General features: G+C 42.0%; 1 protein-coding gene across 8 annotated transcripts in view; it reads left to right on the forward strand.

The window, feature by feature from the left end:
• The window catches only part of ZNF71 (zinc finger protein 71), a 204,484-nt gene that overhangs the window by 97,922 nt on the left and 81,675 nt on the right, over window positions 1-24,887 (forward strand). For 5 of the 8 annotated variants that reach the window (XR_008622183.2, XR_010110942.1, XR_008622184.2 and 2 more), the window contains one exon: window positions 15,523-15,580. The gene's annotated coding sequence lies outside the window, so the exon portion shown is untranslated. Of the gene's footprint in view, window positions 1-7,564; window positions 7,635-12,512; window positions 12,795-15,522; window positions 15,581-24,887 lie in introns of those variants that run through there. The other 3 variants (XR_010110944.1, XR_010110943.1, XR_008622185.2) reach the window with 2 other exon arrangements.

A 24,887-nucleotide genomic window follows, 5' to 3' on the forward strand; every position in this document is an offset into this window, starting at 1 on the left:
GGCTGAATTTTGAGATTAAGATGTCAGCAGGGCTGGTTTCTCTTGAGGCTGCCTCTGTAGATTGTGACCAATGCTTTCTTGCTGTCTCTAACAGTCTTTCCTGTGTGTGTCCATCTCTGATGTCTCTTTGTGTCCATATTGCTGCTTCTATAAGAAGAAATTGGATTAGAGCCCACCCTAAGGACCTCATTTAACTTAATCATCTCTTTAAAAACCATATCACCAAATACAGCCACAATATGAGGTACTGTGTTTGGGAAGAGGAGGCAGTATTCAGACCATAACAGTGTGTTTGCGTGTAGATGTGTGCATGCTTAAGAAGTGGTTTGAAGACCATTTATTCTGCATGGCCTTGCGTGAAAACATGTGATTCATACTATTACAATCTCCTGCATATAAGCTAGGCTAGCTCAGTGTGTGTGTGTGTGTGTGTGTGTGTGTGTGTGTCTGTGACTTTATTGGAGTTTTGGAGAATACTTCAGGGACATACAAATTGGGTTCTATTTCCACTCTCCCTGCCTTATACCTACTTCACTAGGACCCTGCACACTTCAAAAGCCCCATCCAGAGGTTGAGGAACAGTTTCAGATCTGGACTCTCTTCTCTGGGAAGTGCCCAGAATACCTCTCCTTAGATGCTCAGAGACAAGATGGGAGCAAGTGATGGAGGCATGGGTCCAGGGCCAGACAGCCTGGAGACCTCCCCTCTCTGAGCCCAGCATCCTCCACTGTAAAATGCAGACGCTCCTAGGACCTTACTCACAGCCAGGGCTACTGGGGGTGGCGGGATGGCTGTGCATACTGTAGACTGCACTGAGGCTCTGATCCAAGGAGATGACCTGGATGTGAACTCCAGCCTGTATTCTCTCCATAAACTGTGTCCAAGCCGGGGATTCAGGCTTCCTACCATAGCGTAGCATTGATCTCTCCAAAGCCAGGAAGCCTACCATGCCCATGTGTGCAGTTATTGTCATTTTGGGGAAAAACCTTATTAAACAGAAAAGCAGACTTATAAAAACATACCCTTAGCCGGGCATGGTGGTGTATGCCTGTAATCCCAGCTATTTGGGAGGCTGAGGCAGGAGAATTGCTTGAACCCAGGAGGCGGAGGTTGTGGTGAGCCAAGATTGTGCCATTGCACTCCAGCCTGGGCAACAAGAGCGAAACTCCATCTCAAACAAACAAACAAACACAAACAAAAAAATACCCATTTTGGCCGGGCACGGTAGCTCACGCCTGTAATCCCAGCACTTTGGGAGGCCGAGGTGGGTGGATCACCTGAGGCTGGGAGTTGGAGACCAGCCTGGCCAACATGGTGAAACCCCCTCTCTGCTAAAAATACAAAGATTAACAGGCGTGGTGGCACACGCCTGTAATCCCAACTACTTGGGAGACTGAGGCAGGAGAATCGCTTGAACCCAGGAGGTGGAGGTTGCAGTGAGCTGAGATCGCGAAACTGCACTCCAGCCTGGGTGACAGAGTGAGACTCTGTCTCAAAACAAAAAATAAAAAACAAAAAACAAAACAAAAAAATACCGTCTTAATAATATGTTTTTGTTTTCTCCTTTCTTCCCATTTGAAGGAATGTCTGGGAAATTTTCAAATGCCTTTGCTTACGCTAGATGGCAATCTGGCATCATGGTAAAATTGGCTTTTATTTAACTTTTTTATTTTTACTTTTCAATTTTTAATTGTAGCAAAATATGTATTATACAAATAAGCCATCTTAAGCATTTTGTTACTAATATGTCAATAATATGTTACCCATAGAATAAGCTTATTATTTTAATTTTTTTTTATATTCTTAAACCGTGGTAAAATAGTACAATTGAATATTCACCTTTTTACCTAGAGTCAGGACTCACCTAAGGGCAGAGATGTGTTCTGAGGATTGTGTTTTTAGGTGATATTGTCATTGTGTGAACATCCTAGAGTGTACTTACACAAACCTTGGTGGTAGAGCCTGCTGCTCCTAAGCTACAAGCCTTTTCGAGATGCTACCATACTGAATTCCGTGGGGGACTTTAACACAATGGTAAGCATTTGTGTAACTGAACATGTCTAAACACAGAAAAGATACAGTAAAAATTTGCTGCTAAAATCTTATGAGACCACTGTTCTGTATATAATATAATGTCATTGACCGAAATGTTGGTATGTGGCTCATAACTGTATGTATATATGTATATATATATACTTTTTGGAGACAGAGTCTCGCTCTATCCCCTAGGATGGAGTGCAGTGGTGCGATCTTGGCTCACTGCAGCCTCTGCCTCCTGGGTTCAAGTGATTCTCATGCCTCAGCCTCCCGAGTAGCTGGGATTACAGGCGCGCCACCACGCCTGGCTAATTTTTGTATTTTTCGTAGAGATGGGGTTTCGCCATGTTGGCCAGGCTGGTCTCGAACTCCTGACCTCAGGTGATCCACCTGCCTTGGCCACCCAAAGTGCTGGCATTACAGTAGTGAGGCACCGCACTCAGCATATATATATATGTGTATATATATACACACATATGTATGTGTGTATATATATATGTATATATATGTGTGTGTGTATATATATAGTTTGTTTTCGTTTGTTTGTTTTTGAGACAGAGTCTTGCTCTGTCACTCAGGCTGGAGTGCAGTGGTGTGATCTTGGCTCACTGCAACCTCCGCCTCCCGGGTTCAAGCGATTCTCCTGCCTCAGCCTCCCGAGTAGCTGGAACTACAGCATAACTATATTTTTAAGTGTAAAGTTCAGCAATTAAGTACATTTACTTGTTGTATCCTAATCTGTCCCATACATCTTCAGAACTCCTTTAGTCTGGGAAAACCACGACTCTGTACCCATTAAGGAATAACTCTCCACTTCCCTTTTCCAGCCCCTGGCAATCACCATTTTATTTTCTATTTCTATGAATTTGACTCTTCTAAGTACCTCGTATACCTAGAATCATATATTATTTGTCCTTTTGGTGTGGATTTATTTCAATTGACAGCATTCTTCAGGCTTCATCCAGATTGTAGCACCTGTCAGGATTTCCTTTACTTTTGTTCAATTTTTATTTTGGAATCATGGGATACATGTGCAGGTTTGTTGCAAAGGCATACTGCCTGATGCTGAGGTTTAGGATATGACTGAACCCATCACTCAGATAGTAGGCCTGGTACCTGATAGGTAGTTTTTCAACCTGTGTCCTTCCTCTCTCCCTTCTTTGGTTGTCCACAGTGCCTATTGTTTCCATTTTTATGTCCATGTACACCCAATATTTAGCTCCTGCTTATAAGTGAGAACATGTGGTATTTAATTTTCTGTTTTGAGGTAATTTGCTTAAGAAAATGGTCTCCAGCTGCATCCATGTCGCTGCAAAAGACATGGTTTCATTCCTTTTTTTTTTTTTGAGGTGGAGTTTCGCTCTTGTTGCCCAGGCTGCAGTGCAATGGCGCGATCTTGGCCCACTGCAACCTCCACCTCCCGGGTTCAAGTGATTCTCCTGCCTCAGCCTCCCAAGTAGCTGGGATTACAGGCGCATGCCACCATGCCAGGCTAATTTTGTATTTTTAGTAAGAGATGGGGCTTCTTCATGTTGATCAGGCTGGTCTCGAACCCCTGATCCCATGTGATCTGCACACCTTGGCCTCCCAAAGTGCTGGGATTACAGGCATGAGCCACCAAGCCTGGCTGGTTTTATTCCTTTTTATGGCTGCATAGTATTGCACAGTGTACGTGTGCAACACTTTCTTTATCCAATCCACTGTTGATGGGTACATAGGTTCATTCCATGTCTTTGTTGTGAATAGAATGGTAATGAGCATACAGGTTCATGTGACTGTTTAGCAGAATGATTCATTTTCCTTTGGGCATATACCCAGTAATAGGATTGCTGGGTTGAATAGCAGCTCAATGCTTAGTTCTTTGAGAAATCTCCAAACTGCTCTCCACAGTGGCTGGACTAATTTACACTAATTTGCATTTTCACCAGAGTATGTAAGCGTCCCCCATTCTCTACAGCCTTGCTGATATATTTTTTTTTTTTTTACTTTTTAACCAAAACTTGGTTAACGAGCAACTTGGGTTGCTTCCACTTTTTTTTTTTTTTTTTTTTGAGATGGAGTCTCGCTCTGTCGCCCAGGCTGGAGTGCTGTGGCGCCATCTCGGCTCACTGCAAGCTCCGCCTCCCAGGTTCATGCCATTCTCCTGCCTCAGCCTCCCAAGTAGCTGGGACTACAGGCACCCGCCACCACGCCCGGCTAATTTTTTTGTATTTTTATTAGAGACGGGGTTTCACCATGTTAGCCAGGATGGTCTCGAACTCCTGACCTCATGATCTGCCCGCCTTGGCCTCCCAAAGTGCTGGGATGCTTCCACTTTTGACTCTCATGAGTAATGCTGCTATGCCCACGGGTGTACAAATATCTCTTTAATTTTCTGCTTCCATTACTTCTGGGTAATATCCAGAGGTAGAAAGATAATTTTATTTTTATTCTTTTCAGAACTGTTGTAATTTTTTTTTTTCACAGAATCTGCATCTCATCACAATTGCACCGAGAGTGCAGATGTGCCAACTTCTCCAAGCCCTGTGGGTGGTTGTTATCGTCTGTCTTATGGATAGTGGCCATGGACATGGGAATGAAGTGGTTCATTATCTCTTTGCCAAAGAAAAAAATATTTCTTTCACTTTTCAATAGTAATTACTTAATAATGGGATGTATTTGTTGGTTCCTGCACAACTTCTCAAATGTCGGAATCAGACTAGACTGTGTCATCCTGATGTCCTCATCCTCATTGATTTTCATGTGGTTATTGTTTTTTTCATAGATACCACTGATAACCCAGCATCACAAAGATATGATGACTGCAAAAAATAAAAATAAAAAAATGAGAGAACCAATGTAGAAACCATGAATCCCTGCAGCTTATACTTAATGACTTAATGTGGTGACAGAAGATATGAAATATCACCATACTTCCCTTAAAACTAAACTGTAGGGTTACCTCTTTAGACAGATGTGGCTATAAGGTTATAATAGCGGGAATGCAATGCGTGTTCATCGGATCAGGGAGAGAATGGAGAAGGTGACCTGGTTGCTGAGCAACCCTCAGTATCCTTGGAGATGAGTCACCATGGAAACAGCAATAACTCTTCATTTCCTTTTTTCCAGCCCCGACACTCACCATTTTATTTTCCATTGCTATGAATTTGACTCTTCTAAGTACCTCATGTACCAATAATCAGGTACCTAAGTACCTCATATACCTGGACAGTGGTGGGGGATGGCGGGGAAGAAGTTCCTCCTCAGCCAAGGGAGCTGTGGAGACTAAGGAAAGTGATTGGATGTTCCACAGTTTCTTTCATGGACAACCTCTTGTTTACTCAAATGATCTCCACTTATAATCTCCTGTATATCATTTGTATATCTCTTAGATCACTTTTTCCCAAAAATGTAGTTCCAGGACTCCAGGGGGAATCAAGATTTGGAATCCACAATTCCAAATAATTGTCCTAAACACATGAAAAGTTTATTTGCATTTTCCCTCATTTTCTCTGGATGACATAATATTGCACATGTTTGATTTAAGTAGACAATTTGATCGTAGCCATCTAGTGGTAAGGAAAACATTAAAGATATTTGCAGAAATGAAAAGCAACACCACCTTTATTGCGAAGTTTGTTTGGAAAATGCAAGCGTACATTTTTCTGTTGTGCTTCGTTTCACTGCGCTTCACAGATACTGAGTATTTTTGAATGGAAGGTTTGTGCAAGTCTGCATTGGCAAGTCTGAGAGTGCCATTTTCCTAAAGTATGTGCTAGAGAGAAGTCAGTGCCTGGCTTCAAGGCTTCAAAGGACAGGCCGACTCTCTTCTTAGGAACTAATGCAGCTGGTAATGTTCAGTTAGATCCAATGCTTTTTTTTACTATTCCAAAAGTCCTAGGACTCTTTATTTATTTATTTATTTTGTGAGGCAGAGTCTTGCTCTGTTGCCCAGGCTGGAGTGCAGTGGCACAGTCTTGCCTCACTGCAACCTCCACCTCCCGACTTCGAGTGATTTTCCTGCCTCAGCCTCCTGAGTAGCTGCGATTACAGGTTGCACCACCATGCCCGGATAAGTTTTGTATTTTTAGTAGGACAGGGTTTTGCCTTGTTGGCCGGTCTGGTCTCAAACTCCTGACCGCAAGTGATTTTGCTGGTTTTGGCCTCCCAAAGTGCTGGGATTACAGGCGTGAGCCACCATGCATGGCCTAAAAATTCTAGGACTCTTCAGGATTGTGCAAAACCTACTCTACCTGTGCTCTATAAATGGAACAAGGTCAAAATATCATCAATAGGAGTTTGAAAGAAGTTGATTCCAACTCCTATTTGATGACTTTGTGGGGTTCAAGAGTTCAATGGAGGAAGTCACTGCAGATGTGGTAGAAAGAGCAAGAACACTGGAATTAGAATTAGAGCCTAAAGATCTGACTGGATTCTGTAATCTCATAAGAAAGTTTTAGATGAGGAGTTGAGGAGTTGCTTTTTTTTTTTTTTTTTTTGAGAGACAGAGTCTCGCTCTCACTCTGTCGCCCAGTCTGGAGTGCAGTGGCACAATCTTGCCTCACTGCAACCTCCACCTCCTGGGTTCAGGCGATTCTCCTGCCTCAGCCTTCCGAGTAGCTGGGACTACAGGCACGTGCCACTATGCCTGGCTTTTTTTTTTTTTTTTTTTGTATTTTTAGTAGCTACAGGGTTTCACTGTGTTAGCCAGGATGGTCTGAATCTCCTGACCTTGTGATCCACCCACCTCAGCCTCCCAAAGTGCTGGGATTACAGGAGTTGCTTCTTTTGAACGAGCAAAGTAAGTGGTTTCTTGAGATGGAAACTACTCCTTGAGAAGATGCTGTGAACATTGTAGAAATGACAACAAAGAATTTAGAATTTAGATTATATTCTCCAGTTCACAATATCCCCACCTTAATGTAAAATATATTATTGCTAGAAAATTATAAGAATCACCTGACCCTTCAATGAGTCATAACCATTTTTCTGGTGGAGGGTCTTGCCTCAATGTTGATGACTGCAGACTGATCACGGTGGTGGTTGTTCAAGGTTGAGGTGGCCGTGGCAATTTCTTAAAGTATTTCTCTGTAGCATGTGATGCTGTTTGGTAGCATTTTACACACAGAACTTCTTTTAAAATTGAAATCCATCCTGTCAAAACCTGCTGCTGCTTTATCAATTAATTTTATAGTTTATTTTTTATCTTCCAGTTTACAAACACCAGCCCCAACATTCATTATGTGGGTGATCATGAAGAAGCTACCTGTCCGTTCTGATCCTCACAATACATTGTAAACAATCAATAAATAATAGCTTGTTTTTTTGCATTTCTAGTGTAAATATGGAATACAATTCTATTGTAATGATACAGCAAAAAAAGTGTTAGAAAGAAGAGTCACTTTCTTTGTGAGTTTTTCCCCAACCACGGTATCCACAATTGTTAAAGCAATTTCCTCCTCAATATTGTCATAAAAGATGTGCTAGTTTTTTTCTTCCCCATCTCTCATGGTGAAATAACAGATAGTTTACCTGTTTTCCCCTCCAGGCCATGAACTCTGAGAATTTGGGCTGCATTTTTAAAGCTGTATCACTGGCAGTTTGTACTCAAAAAGCAGGTAAATATTTCCCTGGTTACCCCTTGATTTAAGAAGGAAACACAATACACCTAAACCTATAGGATAGAGCAAAAGCAGTACTAAGAGAGAGGCTTATAGCAAAAAACTCATACTTTGAGAAGTAGAAAGACTTTCAAATAAATATGTTAATCATCCACCTAGAAAACCTAGAAATGCAAGAACAAATCAAACCTAAAATTAGTAAAGAAAAGAAATAAGGAGCAGGGCAGAAATAAATGAAATTGAAGCTAAAAACAATTACCAAAGATCAATCAGACAAAAAGTTCATTTTTGGAAAAGATAAACAAAATTGAGAAATCTTTAGCAGACTATGAGAAAAAGAAGGGAAAAGATCCAAATAAGTAAATCAGAGACAAAAAGCAAATATTAAACTGCTACCAGATAAATATGAGGGATTATTAGTGGCTATTTTTAACAACTATTTTCTAATAAATCGGAAAATCTTGATTCTTCCTACCCATGAGCATGGGATGTTCTTCCATTTGTTTGTGTCCTCTTTTATTTCATTGAGCAGTGGTTTGTAGTTCTCCTTGAAGAGGTCTTTCACATCCCTTGTAAGTTGGATTCCTAGGTATTTCTTTCTCTTGGAAGCAGTTGTGAATGGGAGTTCACTCATGATTTGGTTCTCTGTTTGTCTGTTGTTGGTGTATAAGAATGCTTGTGATTTTTGCACATTGATTTTGTATCCTGAGACTTTGCTGAAGTTGCTTATCAGCTTAAGGAGATTTTGGGCTGAGACGATGGGGTTTTCTAGATATACAGTCATGTCATCTGCAAACAGGGACAATTTGACTTCCTCTTTTCCTAATTGAATACCCTTTATTTCTTTCTCTTGTCTGATTGCCCTGGCCAGAACTTCCAACACTATGTTGAATAGGAGTGGTGAGAGAGGGCATCCCTGTCTTGTGCCAGTTTTCAAAGGGAATGCTTCCAGTTTTTGCCCATTCAGTATGATATTGGCTGTGGGTTTGTCATAAATAATCTTGAAAAAAATGAATAAATTATTGGGCACATTAAACCTACCGAGATTGAAACATGAAGAAATAAACAGCTTTAATAGACCAATAACAAATGACTATATAGAAACAGTTTAAAAAAAGTGTTCCATGAAATAAGAGCCCAGGACATGATGGTTTTACTGCTGAATTCTAGCAAACATTTAGATGAGAACTAACGCCAAATCTACTCAAACTCTTCCAAAATATTGAAGAGAAGAGAATACTTTCACACTCATTCTAGGAGCACAGAATTATCCTGATACTAACATCAGAAAAAGATACAACAAAAAAGGAAAACTATGAGCCAATATTCCTGATGAACATAGAAGCAAAAATCCTCAAGAAAATGGTAGGAAACTGAATTCAACACGTAAAAAGATCATTCATCATGATCAAGTAGAATTCATCCCAGGGATGCCAAAGAGGTTTAACATATGCAAATAAGTAAACACATTAGCAAAATCACAGACAAAAACCATATCATTGTTTTAATAGATGCTGAAAAAGCATTTAATAAAACTCAATATCCCTTCATGAAAAAAACTGTTAAACAGGGTATGAAAGGAACGTGCCCCCAGATAGTAAAAGCCATGTGTGACAAACCCACTGCTAACATCACAATAAATGGAGACAAATAAGCAGGCTTTCCTTTAAGATCTAGTATAAAGGAATGAGGCCCAATTTCACCACTTTTATTCAGCACAGTTCTAGAAGTCCTAGCCAAAGCAGTTAGACAAGAGAAAAAAGTAAAGGGCGTCCAAACTGGAAAGAAAGAAGCCAAATTGTCCTTGTTTGCAGATAACATAATCTTATACTTAGAAAACCTAAATATCCCACCAAAGAAGACTGTTAAAATTGACGAATGAATTCAAGAAAGTTGTATGATACAAAATCAAAATGTAATAGATGGTAGATTTTTATATGCCATCAGTAAACAATCTGAAAAGGAAATCAAGAAAGCAATCCCATTTGCAATAGCTACAAAAAATTACCTAGAAATAAATTTAAAGAAGCAAAAGATCTCTACAATGAAAACTATCAAACAGTGATGAAAAATATTAAAGAAGTCACAGAAAAATGGAAAGATATCCCATTGTGATGGGTTGAAAGAATTAATATTGTTAAAATTTTCATACTACTGCAGCAATCTACAGATTCAATGCAATCCCTATCAAAACACCAGTGACATTTTCCACAAAAATAGAAAAAATATCCTAAAATTTGTATGGAACCATAAAAGACCCTGAATACTGAGCAAAGAGAACAAAGCTGGAGACATTACACTACCAGACTTCAAAATATGCTGCAAAGCTATAGTAACAAAAACAACATGGTACTGGCATTAAAAAACAGGTACATAGGCTGGGCACAGTCATTCACACCTGTAATCCCAGCACTTTGGGAGGCCAAGGCTGGTGAATCACCTGAGGTCAGGAGTTTGAGACCAGCCTGGCCAACATGGTGAAACCCCATCTCTACTAAAAATATGAAAAAACTTAGCTGGGTGTGGTGGCAGATATCTGTAATCCCAGCTACTCAGGAGGCTGAGGGAGGAGAATCACTTGAACCCTGGAGGCGGAGGTTGCAGTGAGCTGAGATCACACCATTGCACTCCAGCCTGGGTGACAAGAGTGAAACTCCATCTCAAAAAAAAAAAAGAAATCCGAAAAAACAAAATAAAACAAAAAACATGTAAATATATCAATTAAACAGAATAGAGAATAAAGAAATAAATCCATGCATTTTCAACCAACCCATTTTCAATAAAGGCACCAAGAACATACACCAGAAAAAGGTGGTCTGTTACATAAACAGTGCTGGGAAAACTGGATATTCTTATGCAGAAAGAAACTAGACCCCTATCTCTGACCACATAAAAAATCGATCAAAATAGATTAAAGAGATAGATGTGAAACTATGCAACTGCTAGAAGAAAGCATTTGGGAAGTGCTTCAGGACATTGGTCTGGGCAAATACATTTTGAGTTGATCTCCAAAGGACAGGCAACTAAAGCAAAAATGGGACTACATCAAGCTAAAAAGCTTATACACAGTAGAGGAAAAAATAGCAAAATTAAGAGAAATCTACAAAAGAGATACCTGCACTGTCATGTGTATTGCAGCGCAGTTGAGAAAAAGCCAAGTTATGGAATCAACCTATGTGTCCACCAATGAATGAGTGTGAAAGGAAATGTGGTAAATATATATATGTATATGTATATATACATATACATATATATATAATGGAATATTAGCCATAAAAAAGAATGAAATCCTGTTCTATGTGGCAAAATAAATAGAACTGGAGGACGTTATGTTAAGTGAAATAAGCCAGGCACAGAAAGACAAATATGACATATTCTGACTCATATGTGGTTGAAATAAAATTGATCTCATGGAGGTAGTGAATAGAATGCTGGTTACCAGAGGCTGGGAAGGATAGGGGGAGAGAGGGATGAAGAGAGTTCGGATAATGGGCACAAAAATACAATGAGATAAAATGAATAAGATCTAGTGTTCAATAACACAGTAGGGTAACGAAAGTTATCAAGATTATATAGGGTATTTCAAACAGCTAGAAGAGAAGGTTTGGAATGTTCCCACACAAATAAATGAAAAATGTTTGAGGTGATGAACATCCTAGTTACCCTGACTTGCTCATTATTCATTGTGTGCATGTATTAATTTATCACATGTATCCCATAAATATTGCAAAAATTATGTATCAATTAAAAAATCACCACCATTGACTAAGGCCTGTCCATGGTGCTGAAGTGCATGTCAGGTCTGTGAAGAGACCTGATGCTACCTAATGTAGGCAAGGCTGACCTCAAAGTATGTTTATAGAATAAATGGCAGCCAAGCTTTGTGTATTATAAGTGAAAAAGGAGACCCCAAGTGGGTCATGCCCTGCCCACTGCCCCACATAAGGACTGGTTATATATTTATTTTATCACTCAATCATCACTTAGCATATGACACATGTTAGGGACAATGCTGGTAACAGAGGAAACAGAAATAGTGCATATGTGGTCATAGCGTTCCACATTCCTCACAGTCTGTGGGTTTTCTGAAGGCACAAAGCTGACAATTGCTGTTTATATTTTGTTTCCCCAATGGTTTAGAGCAGTGCCTGAACATAAAATGTATTGATTGCTAAATAAATGGGATTTCTGGAGATCCTGGCAAAATCAGAGCATATTGAAGGATGAATCAGAAAAAAAAGAAGCAAGGGGAAAATATGGGAGAAAGGCAGAAAAGATTGGAAGAAGGAGGGAGAGAACATCAAAGAGAGGCAGAGTCCATTCACACAGAAGGAGATTCTAGGAGAGAAACAGAGAAAGGCAGACAGTCTGGCTCCAGCCACATTGGCGTTTCACCTTCCCTGTATTGAATAACGTTCAGGACCTTTGCAGGTGCAGCTCCCTCCACACCCTGAGTCTGTCTTCATGTGGCTCCATCTTGTCTCCAACCAGTGCTCTGAACAGAGTTCACCACCCAAGGGAGCCCTCTCTGACTGCTGTCCCCCGAGCACCTGCTTTGTTCCCTTCTTGAGGCTGGTGCTTCCTTTATTCGCTTTCTGTTTACCGCTTTCTCTCCATTGGAATATAAATTCCTTAGAGTATGATAAAAAAGATGGACCTAAAGTTGTGAGATTTTATTGGTCCTAGGTTTCTTACTGGAGGTTAGATAGGTCCAAAGGACAACAATAACAACCACTTCTCACTTTCCTGTGTATCATTATTAAAAGTATTATCTTCCTGCTTCTACTCTTACTTGGGAAATAAGAATAAAATGATAATGGGGTAAGAGAGTTGGAGGATACAGGATAGAAATGCAGTTATGCAGTAAGAATTCATTTGAAGGGAGAGAAGGAAGGAGGTAATTTTCCAGGCACTGCTCAGCATCCTTGGAGAGGCATCATCATGAAATTACAGACAGAACAGGCAGTGGAGAAGGAGCTGTTTCTCCCCAGCCACATGCATCTGCAAGAGTGAGGAGTGGAACAGGCAGAGTCAGAGAACAGCAGGGTTGAGGTTTTCCAAGGAGGTACATGCAGCAGAATATGCAAGAGATTCGAGTGTGTCCAGAGGAATTTATTCTAACAATTGACCATGGAAGGTGACCAGATGGGTGTGAAGGTCAGTGAAAAATGGTTAAATAAAGACAGTGTTCGTCTCCAAAGAATAACGGGATGTAGTCCTTAGGTGAGAAAGAGGAGTCACTTGGAAAGTAGGACGTGATGTTGGAGATGGGATGCTAGAACTGAGGGCTTGGAATGATTTTAGGCTAATGGGAGTGGATGGCTAAGGGCATTTGGACAATAGCCATGGAGGAGAGAGGGTCCCTATATAGCTAGTCAGGAGTGTCAGGAGAATTATCTCCATTAGGGATTATCTACCCTGACATTATTGAAAATATGATCTAGATAGTTATTTGTGTTGCAGGGAAGGCTGCATTCTGCATTGTACATTGTTGTGTGTGGAATATGGTCTAGATAGTTATTTGTGTTGCCGGGAGGGCTGCTTTGTGCATTGTGCACTGTTGTGTGTGAAATATGGTCTAGATAGTTATTTGTGTTGCGGGGAGGGCTGCTTTGTGCATTGTGCACTGTTGTGTGTGAAATATGGTCTAGATAGTTATTTGTGTTGCGGGGAGGGCTGCTTTGTGCATTGTGCACTGTTGTGTGTGAAATATGGTCTAGATATTTGTGTTTTGGGGGGAGGGCTGCTTTGTGCATTGTGCATTGTTGTGTGTGAAATATGGTCTAGATAGTTATTTGTGTTGCGGGGAGGGCTGCTTTGTGCATTGTGCACTGTTGTGTGTGAAATATGGTCTAGATAGTTATTTGTGTTGCGGGGAGGGCTGCTTTGTGCATTGTGCACTGTTGTGTGTGAAATATGGTCTAGATAGTTATTTGTGTTGCGGGGAGGGCTGCTTTGTGCATTGTGCATTGTTGTGTGTGAAATATGGTCTAGATATTTGTGTTTTGGGGGGAGGGCTGCTTTGTGCATTGTGCATTGTTGTGTGTGAAATATGGTCTAGATAGTTATTTGTGTTGCGGGGAGGGCTGCTTTGTGCATTGTGCATTGTTGTGTGTGAAATATGGTCTAGATAGTTATTTTTATTTGTGTTGTGGGGAGGGCTGCTTTGTGCATTGTGCATTGTTGTGTGTGAAATATGGTCTAGATAGTTATTTGTGTTGTGGGGAGGGCTACTTTGTGCGTTGTACATTGTTGTGTGTGGAGCAGCACTCTCGCTTCTACCCAGAGGATGTCAGTAATTCTCCTCTACTTGTGTCCAGACCTCGCCAACTGTCTCTTGGGGGCAAAGTCACTCCTAGAATAAAAATACTAATATTATATATTAGTATTTAACATTTTCAGCTGTTATAATCTTTTAAAAATTTCAACCTTTGTTTCAGATACAGAGGGTGCAAGTGCAGGTTTGTGACAGGAGAATACTGCACCCAGATATTGGGCATAGTACCCAATAGGTAGTTTTTCACCCCACACCACCATCCCCTGTCTACGAGTCCCCAGTGTCTATTGTTCCCAAGTTTATGTTCATGTGTGCTCAACGTTTAACTCTTGCTTATAAGTGAGAACATGTGGTATTTGTTTTTCTATTCCGGCATTAGTTTGCTTAGGATTATGGCTTCTGGCTCCACCCACGTTGCTGCAAAGGACATGATTTTATTCTTTTTTATGGCTGCATAATATTCTGTGATGTCTATGTACCATATTTTCTTTCTTTCTTTCTTTCTTTCTTTCTTTCTTTCTTTCTTTCTTTCTCTTTCTTTCTTTCTTTCTTTCTTTCTTTCTTTCTTTCTTTCTTTCTTTCTTTCTCTTTCTTTCTTTATCTCTCTTTCTTTCTTTCTCTCTCTCTCTCTTTCTCTCTTTCGATGGAGTTTTGCTCTCGTTGCCCAGGCTGGAGTGCAATGGCACAATCTCGGCTCACTGCAACCTCTGCCTCCCAGGTTCAAGCAATTTTGCCTCAGCCTCCTGAGTAGCTGGGAATACAGGCACACGCCACCACACCTGGATAATTTTTGTATTTTTAGTAGAGTTGGGGTTTCTCCATGTTGGTCAGGCTGGTCTTGAACTCCCGACCTCAGGTGATCCACCCGCCTTGGCCTCCCAAAGTGCTGGGATTACAGGCATGAGCCACCACACCTGGCTCACATTTTCTTTATTGAATCCACCATTGATGGGCACCTAAGCTGATTCTATGTCTTTGCTATTGTGAATAACATGACAATGAACATATGAGTTCATGTGTCTTTTTGGTATAGTAACCCATTTTCTTTTGGGTATGTACCCAATAACAGGATTGCTGGGTTGAATAGTAGCTCCATTTTAAGTTCTTTTAGAAATCTCCACACTGCTTTCTACAGTCACTGAACTAATTTGTATTCCTCTCAACAGTGTATAAGTAAGTGTTCCCTTTTCTCCGCAGCCTCACCAGCATCTATTGTTTTTTGACTTTTAATAGTAGACATTCTGACTGGTGTGAGATGGTATCTCATTGTGGTTTTGATTTGAATTTCTCTGATGATTAATGATAAAGAGCGTTTTCTCATGTTTGTTGAACGCTTGTGTGTCTTCTTTTAAGGAGTGTCTGTTCGTGTCCTTTGTCCATTTTTTCATTGGGTTATTTGGTTTTTGCTCGTTAATTTAAGTTTCTTATAGATTCTGGATATTAGACCTTTGTCAGATGCATAGTTTGCAAATATTTTCTCCCATTCTGTAGGTTGTTTGCTCTATTCGGTTTCCCTGGCTGCGCAGAAGCTCTTTAGTCTAGTAGGCCCCACTTGTCACATTTTCTTTTTGTTTCAAGTATTTAATATTTATTTTCTTTCTTTTTCAGATAGTGTCTTGCAATGTCGCCCAGGCTGGAGTGCAGTGGTGCCCCTCCTGTTGTGAAGGTGAGTAACAAACCATCTTTTCAATGGCAGTCTTCTGCTGACCTGTCTACCTGTTGTGTGTGAAGCTGTGTGATTCAAATCAGCTTGAATTACATTTTTGTGACTTCTGGAAAACCCAGACACCATCTGTTCTTGTGTGTGAGTGTGTGTGTGTGTGTCCGTGGTTGAGGAAGTTTGGAAGACACCCCATGGTCAAACAAGGTGGAGTCTAGGGCCACTTTCCCTGCCACATGGCTATCTTATTAGAACCCTGCCCACCACAAATGACCAATCCCAAGGGTAAGGCAAGACAGCAGCCCTGGAATCCCTCCTTTGGACGGTTCCAGGACCCTTCTCCTTGGATGCTCAGAGATGGGATGAAGAGCAGGTAAGGGAGGCATGGGCTCAGGGCCAGAAAGCCTGGCAACCTCCCCTTCCTGAGTCCTGTGTCCTCCTCTGTAAAATGCAGACACTCCTGGGATGTCACTCACAGCCAGGGCTGCTGGGCTTATTGTACTCTGCAGTTAGGCTCCTGTCTGAGGAGATGAAAGGATGTGAAATCCAGCCTGTACCATTTTCACAAGCTGTATCCATGCCTGGGCTGCAGGATTTCAACCACAGCATAGCATTGACCTGTCCAAAAGCCCCAAAGCCTATCATGGCCATGTATGCAGTTATTGCTACTTGGGAAAAATTCTTATTAAACAGAAAACAAGCATAGGTGAAGATACCCATTTTGAAACAATCTTATTTTTTATCTTTTAATTTGAGGTGATGCTCATTGTCTTATAAGGGGCCTTTGCCATCACTAGATGGCATTCTTGCATCATGGAAAACTACACAGGAACTCCTTTAAAAATCAATTTTGAACTGTGGCAAAATACACATCACATAAAATTTACCATGTTAAAATTGTACCAAGTAAAATTTTAAAACGAATATTGACCATGACCATAGGTTTATAATTTTAAAAATTATTTATGTTTTCAGTTATTTTTCAACTTTTTATTTTTTAACTTGCATTTTAAGTCCAGGGGTACAAGTGCAGGTTTGGTATATAGGTAAACTGGTGTCATGGGGGTTTGTTGTACAGATGATTTCATTACCCAGGTATTAAGTCTAGTACCCATTCGTTGTTTTTCACGATCCTCTCCCTCCTCCCACCCTTCACCCTCCAATGGGCCCCAGTGTGTGTTGTTCCCCTCTGTGTTTTCATGTGTTCTCATCATTTAGCTCCCACTTGTGGGAAACAACAGGTTGTATTTGGTTTCTGTTCCTGTGTTAGTTTGCTAAGGATAATGGCCTCCAGCTTCATCCATGTCCCTGCAAAGGACATGATCTCCTTCTTTTTTTATGGCTGCATAGTATTCTGTGGTGTACATGTACCACATTTTCTTTATCCAGTCTATCTTTTATGGGCATTTAGGTTGATTTGCCTTTTCGAAATATGCTAACAGGCATATAAGGTAACTGATCACTATAATTATTTTTACTTGTATAGTCCACTGGTGTGAAGGGCATTCACATTGTTCTGCCACAGTCTCCACAAACTATGTCCCATATTTTGTTAATCTTGCAATCCTGAAACTCTGTGTCCATTAAACCATAACTCCCCATTTCCCCTCCCCCATCCCCTGGCAACCTCCATTCCACTTTCTGTTCCTGTGAATTTGACTATTCTACGTCAAATCTATTATACATCTAATATACAAGTGAAATCATACAGTTTCTGTCCTTTTGTGGCTGGCTTGTTTCACTTAGTGTAATGTCTCAAGGTTAACTCATGTTGTAGCATGTGTCAGAATTTCCTTTGTTTTTAAGGCTAAGTAATAGTTCGTTGTATGGGCAGACCACACTTAATGTCCCTCTTTATTCTTTGATAGATGCCAGGCTTTGCTGCCACCTTGACTATTATAAGTCATGTTGCTATGAACTTGGGCATGCAAATATCTCTTCAAGACCCTGCTTTTTTTTTTTTTTTTTTTTTTTAAGACGGAGTCTTGCTCTGTCACCCAGGCTGGAGTGCAGTGGCATAATCTCGGCTCACTGCAACCTCCGCCTCCCAGGTTCAAGCAATTCTCCTGCCTCACCCTCCCCAGTAGCTGGGACTATAGGCACATGCCACCACGTCTGGCTAATTTTTTGTATTTCAGTAGAGACAGGGTTTCACTATGTTGCCCAGGCTGGTCACCAACTGAGCTCAGGCAATCCGCCCACCTCGGCCTCTCAACGTGCTGGGATTACAGGCATGAGCCACCGCACCCGGCCGAAGACCCTGCTTTTAATGCTTTGGGCTCATATACCCAGAAACAGAGTTGCTAGATCATATAGGAATTTTATTTTTACTTTTTTCAGAAACTTTTATGTAGTTTTCCGTAGTGGCTGCCTTATATCACACCCTAAGAACAGCACAAAAGTTTTCCAATTTCTCCAAAACCTGCCAATACTTCTTATGCTCTGTCTTGTGGATAGCAGCCATATTATTGAGAGTAACATGATTTCTTTTCTCTTTGGAAAAAACATACTATTTATTTCACTTTTCAATATAGCTTAATAATAGGAGCTATGTGCCTGTTGGGCACTGCACAGCTTCTCACACTTTGGAATCAGCCTGGAAAATGTCATCCTCAGTTCCTTGTCTTTGCTGACTTTTAGGTGATACTTGCTGTTCTTCACAGCGACCACTGACAACCCAGCATCACAAATATGTGATGTGAGCAAAAGGAAATGTAGAGGGATCTAATGTGGAGACTGTGAGCCTCTGGAGCTGGTAGTTTGTGTGATGCATGATGATATAGAATATTGCTGTGGTTCCTTTCCATCGAAAATATAGCTATTCCTCTGCCGACATTTGCAGCTGTGAGAACAGAACGGCAGGAATGCAGTAGGTGTTCATTGGAGGGGTCGAGTGGAGGAGCTCATCTGGTTGCCAGGCATTGCTCAGTGTCCTTGGAGATGAGTTGCCATGGAAACAGTGAGGGGCAGAGAGGAGGGGCCGTTCCTTTCTAGCCAAGTGAGCTGCAGAGACGAAGGAAAGTGAGGCAGACATCCCACAATGTCTTAAAAATCCTCTCCCATTGACACATTCAGATGGCCTCCATTTATAATTTCATGTATATCTGTTCTGCCTGTGGTTTCCAAAAAGCAGTTCAAGGCCTGCTAGGGGAATCAAGACCCTTTCAGTGTTCCAAACTATGTTTCTAAGAACAGGGAAATTGTATTTGCTTTTTTCCTTCTCATTTCCTCTGCATGATGTAATAATATTGCAGGTGTTTGAATTAAGTAGTCTATCCAGCCAGCAGTTTTTTCATGGGGAAAAAAAACCAGAACAGAATTAAAAAATCAGAGCATGTGGCTTAGAGTAAGTGCCATTCCTTTAAACTTTCACTTCAGTTACACAGACATTTACTCACAGACACACACACTTGCATGTGCACTGGATCAACATGGAGAAGGTGTGGGTTCCTGGGGCCTGCAGTGACCAATTTTTTTTTTCTTTTTTGAGACAGAGTTTTGCTCTTGTTGCCCAGACTGGAGAGCAATGGCGTGATCTTGGCTCACCGCAACCTCTGCCTCCCGGGTTCAAGCAAATCTCCTGCCTCAGTCTCCCGAGTAGCTGGGATTACAGGCATCCCAGCCACTATGCCTGGCTAATTTTGTATTTTTAGTAGAGACGGGGTTTCTCCATGTTAGTCAGGCTGGTCTCAAACTCCTGATCTTAGGCGATCTATCTGCCTTGGCCTCCCAAAGTGCTGGGATTACAGGCGTGAGCCACCACGCCCGGCCTTGCAGTGACCAAATTTTCAATGGTGCTGGTGTGAGCCAAGCTTCCAATTTTCACAGACACGGACTCAGGGGTGATGCTGCAGCTGCAGTAGTTGATAGCCCAGGGCCCATAACCAAGGGGATCTTTTCCTCCCTGCTTTTTATTATGGAAATTCTCAAAAATACACAAAAGTAGACAGAATAATGTGTACCCACTGTGAAAGCATTCAGCTATCTTCTCCTTTTTTTCCTTCGAGTATAAGTAAAGTAAATCCCAGAAATAATATAATTTTACCTACAAATACCTCAGTACGTATGTCTATCAGATCATAATTTAACATAATATATTAAAGGAATTTGCAAAAATGTAAAATAATGCCACCTGTATTACTATTTTTTTTTGTTTGGAATATGCAGTGTAATTATTGTTCAAAAAAGTGTGTTATGATAATACACAATAGATTTATTGCAAAATTTATTATTTTATTTTATTCATCTATTTTGAGATGGAGGCTTGCTCTGTCACCGAGGCTGGAGTGCATTGGCGTGATCTTAACTCACTGCAACCTCCACCTCCCAGGTTCAAACGATTCTCCTGCCTCAGCCTCCTGAGTAGCTGGGATTACAGGCACCCGCCACCATGCCCAGCTAATTTTTGTATTTTTAGTAAAGATGGGGTTTCACTATGTTGGTCAGGCTGGTCTCGAACTCCTGACCTCAAGTGATCTGCCCGCTTCAGCCTCCCAAAGTGCTGGGGTTACAGGCGTGAGCCACCGTACCACAATTTTTATAATTTTAAACTTAATATTTTCAAATGTCAATGTATAATATGGCAAATATACATAGATACAAATTGTAACCAACAAAATTAATCATAATTCCTTATTTATCATTTAATATCTAGTCCTACATTTCTGGGGAACTTTATAACCTTTTCTAAAAATTTAAGCAATGCAAATAAATTAGATCAATGCAAAAATATTTAACTTTGTTCAAGTTGAAATCACGGGCACCTAGTGGGGCAACCTGAGGCAGAGGCAGCAGACGCTGGGATCCACAACTGAGTTAAGACCACAAGGCAACTTCCTCAGGCTGCAAATCCCAATCCGAGCCGACATGAAAATGCTCACAACTGAGAATGATGCTTCCCAGCTTCATCCGTGTCCCTACAAAGGACATACACATGTATACATACGTAACAAACCTGCACGGTGTGCACATGTACCCTAGAACTTAAAGTATAATAAAAAATACATATATAAAATAAAAATAAAAATAAGGGCCGGGCGCAGTGGCTCACTCCTGTAATCCCAGCACTTTGGGAGGCCGAGGCGGGCGGATCACAAGGTCAGGAGATCGAGACCATCCTGGCTAACACGGTGAAACCCCGTCTCTACTAAAAATACAAAAAAAAAAAAAAAAAAATTAGGCGGACACAGTGGTGGGCGCCTGTAGTCCCAGCTACTTGGGAGGCTGAGGCAGGAGAATGGCGTGAAGCTGGGAGGTGGGGCTTGCAGTGAGCCGAGATTGCGCCACTGCATTCCAGCCTGGGCGGCCGAGCGAGACTCTGTCTCAAAATAAATAAATAAATAAATAAAAATTTTAAGAAAAGCTTGAAACCTAAAAAAAAAATTAAAAAAAAAAAAAAGAAGATATGCTAACACCCCCCCCCCCCAAAAATGCTCACAACTCCATTTAAGCGTACATCTGAGTTTCTTACGGAAGGGAATTACATCTCGAGGGGATAGTGGCACAGTGCGGGGGACTGGGTCTATTTCGTAGGTAGGAGCCTTATTCTCCAAACTCCAAATCAGGACTTGCAGGCTGAAAACTACCGTTTACCCTGCAGACATCAGGGCAGGAGAGCAGCCCCCAGCTGGTCACCTCTACACCCCAGGCCCCCGCCTCTGGCGGCCAGTGGACTTCTCTGTCAATGTGCTCATTGCTTCAGGTGAAACCAGCACCGATTCATGTCCCCGTCGGCTCCTCAAGGCCCTCAGCTCTTCCTCAATGGAGACCAAAAACTATCTGAGTCTGGTCTCAATCACTTGAGAAGTTTATTGGCCGGGCCTGGTGGCTCACACCTGTAATCCCAGCACTTTGGGAGGCCGAGGCGGGTGGATCACCTGAGGTCAGGAGTTCAAGGCCAGCCTGGCCAGGATACACACTGCCACATTGCTACAATGCTATTGTTCTGGCTGAGAAAACAATACTCCAGAAGCAACCTCAGTAACAACCTCAGACACAAACGTTTTTCCTTGACCATCTCCTATCCTCCTGTCATTCAGCCCCATTCTTCCCTTGGGCTAGCCATAGAAACTAGAATCCCTCCTTTAAGGTGGGCGATAGAAACCAGAATGCCTTTTCCCCAAAGCCAGTTATAAAATCCAAAAATATTACTTTAATTTTCCATCCATCCTTCTGTTGAAAAACTGGCCATAAAGAAACGTGGCTGGGCAGCGGTGGCTCATGCCTGTAATCTCAGGATTTGGGGAGGCCGAGGCAGGCAGATCACTTGAGGCCAGCAGTTTGAGACCAACCTGGTCAACATGGTGAAACCCCGTCTCTACTAAAAATACAAAAATTAGCCAGATGTGGTGGCTCATGCCTGTAACCCCAACTACTCAGGAGGCTGACACACGAGAATCCCTTGAGCCTGGGAGACAGAGGTTACAGCAAATGCTGCGATTGCGCCACTGTACTCCAGCCCAGGAGACAGAGCAAGACTCAGTCTCAAAAAAAATAAAAATAAAAAAATAAAAATAAAAAAAAGTCTGATCTACCTTGTCTGACTGTAGGTTACAAGACCCTCATTCCAGAGAGTGTCCCTGCACAAAGAGGCCAAGGAGAATCTAAGCAGACAAACCTCTTGGGTTTCCCCACTCAGTCCATTAGCATTAAACCAGACCCTTAGCATCCAATATTTCTACGTGGCTCTCCACACTTTGTTGAACCTAAGATAAAAATGGGCAATTTCTCCCGTATCTTTGGGTGTTCATTCTTAAAGTTCCCATGCGTACATTTGTTTTGTTTTTTTTTTTTTTTTGAGGCAGGGTCTCGCTCTGTTGCCCAGGCTGGAGTGCAGTGGTGTGATCTCAGCTCACTGCAAACTCCACCTCCTGGGTTCAAGAAATTCTCCTGCCTCAGCCTCCCAAGTAGCTGGGATTACAGGCGCACACCACCACACCCATCTAAGTTTTGTATTTTTAGTAGAGATGGGGTTTTAGCATGTTGGCCAGGCTGGTCTCAAACTCCTGACCTCAGGTGATCTGCCCACCTTGGCCTCCCAAAGTGCTGGGATTACAAGGTTGAGCCACTGCGCCTGGCCTCCATATGTACGTGTTAAGTAAGCTTGTTATACCTTTTCTCCTATTAACCAATCTGCTTTATGTCACTGATTTTCAGTGAACCATCAGGAGGGCAAGGGCCTTGGCCCCTACACCATCCCATTGTTCCTATGGCTTTGAATTCTCATGGGAAATGTAATCCAGGCCTGTCTGATTCCTTGATTTGCCAGGCTGCCTACCCTGATTAACCCAGTGAAGGAATTTCAATGGCAAGTGTGCTTGGACTCCAGTGACCCAGGCTTGTCAAGATCGCCTCTAGCATAGGATCAGTTTAGAATTCTCAGAAGAGAAGGTAATATGTAGATTCCCAAGATTACAAATCCTAACTTTCATTATGTGGGTGATCATGGGCTAGACACCTCCCTTTTCTGAACCTCATTTTCTTTTCTTCTTTTTTCTTTGTTTGTTGTTGTTGTTGTTGTGAGGCAGGGTTTCACTCTGTCACCCAGGCTAGACTGTAGTGGTGTGATCATGGCTCACTGCAGTCTTGACCTGCTGGGCTCAGGTGGTCCTCCCACCTCAGCCTCCTGAGTAGCTGGGACTACAGGTGAGTGCCACCATGCCAAGCTAATTTTTGTATTTTCTTGTAGATAGGGGGTTTTGCTATGTTGCTCAGGCTGGTCTTGAACTCCTGGGCCCAAGTGATCTACCCACCTCAGCCTTGCAAAGGGCTGGGATTACAAGTGTGAGCCAATGCGCCCAGACCCTCTGAGCCTCATTTGTTTTTACCTGTCAATGAGTGATAGACATGGGTACAATTTTGACACAATGCCCAATACATTGTAAGCAATCAATAAATATTAGTTGGGTGTTTTTGTATTTCTAACATAATATAAAATACAATTTTAATTTAATAATATGAGCCAGTGAGTGTTAGAAATGGTAGTTACCTTCTTTGTGATGTTTTCTCCATCCGCTGCTTCCAGAATTGTTACAAGTTCCACCTCAACACTGTCATAATAATAGTGCTAGTAGGCCGGGTGCGGTGGGTCACGCCTGTAATCCCAGCACTTTGGGAGGCCAAGGCGGGTGGATCACAAGGTCAGGAGTTCGAGACCAGCCTGGCCAATATGGTGAAACCCCGTCTGTACTAAAAAAATATAGAAATTAGCCAGGCGTGGTGGCAGGCGTCTGTAGTCCCAGCTACTAAGGAGGCTGAGGCAGGAGAATCGCTTGAACCCGGGAGGTGGAGGTTGCAGTGAGCCGAGATTGTGCCACTGCACTCCAGCCTGGGTAACAGAATGAGAATCTGTCTAATAATAATAATAATAATAATAATAATAGTGCTAGTACTCTTGTCCACATCTCTCATGGTGATGTAACTGACTGCCTGTTTCCCACACCACTCCATCAGAATTTGGGCTGTGTCCCTAAAACCTGTATTACCAGCATTTTGCACTTGTAAACCAGGTAAATAGTTCCCTGGTTAAGCACCTGATTTAAAAATCAGCACAGCCCAGCCATTGACCACGACCTGTCCATGGTTCTGAAAGGCACGTTGAGTCTGTGGACTCACCAACTGGCAACGGAGATTGTTGATGCTAACTTGTGCAAAGGTGACCTCAAAGTATATTTCTGTAGGGTCCAGCCCCACAGGGTCGGTGGGTCTCTCCCTGTGTGTGGAGACGAGAGAGTGTAGAAATAAAGACACAAGACAAAGAGATAAAAGAAAAGGCAGCTGGGCCAGGGGGACCACTACCACCAAGTCGTGGAGACTGGTAGAGGCCCTGAATGCCAGGCTGCACTGATAGTTATTGGATACAAGACAAAGGGGCAGGATAAGGAGAGTGAGCCATCTCCAATGATAGGTAAGGCCATGTGGGTCATGTATCCACTGGACAGTGGGCCCTTCCCTGCCTGGCAGCCAAGGCAGAGAAAGAGAGGAGACAAAGAGAAAGACAGCTTACACCATTATTTCTGCATATCAGGGACTATTAGTACTTTCACTAATTTACTACTGCTATCTAGAAGGCAGAGCCAGGTGTACAGGATGGAACATGAAGGCGGACTAGGAGCGTGACCACTGAAGCACAGCATCACAGGGAGACGGTTAGGCCTCCGGATAACTGTGGGTGAGCCTGACTAATGTCAGGCCCTCCACAAGAGGTGGAGGAGTAGAGTCTTCTCTAAACTCCCCTGGGGAAAGGGAGACTCCCTTTCCCGGTCTGCTAAGTAGCGGGTGTTTTTCCTTGACACTTACGCTACCGCTAGACCAC

Source organism: Pan paniscus, chromosome 20 (assembly GCF_029289425.2).
Source record: "Pan paniscus chromosome 20, NHGRI_mPanPan1-v2.0_pri, whole genome shotgun sequence".
In the NCBI taxonomy this organism is placed as follows: Eukaryota; Metazoa; Chordata; class Mammalia; order Primates; family Hominidae; genus Pan; species Pan paniscus.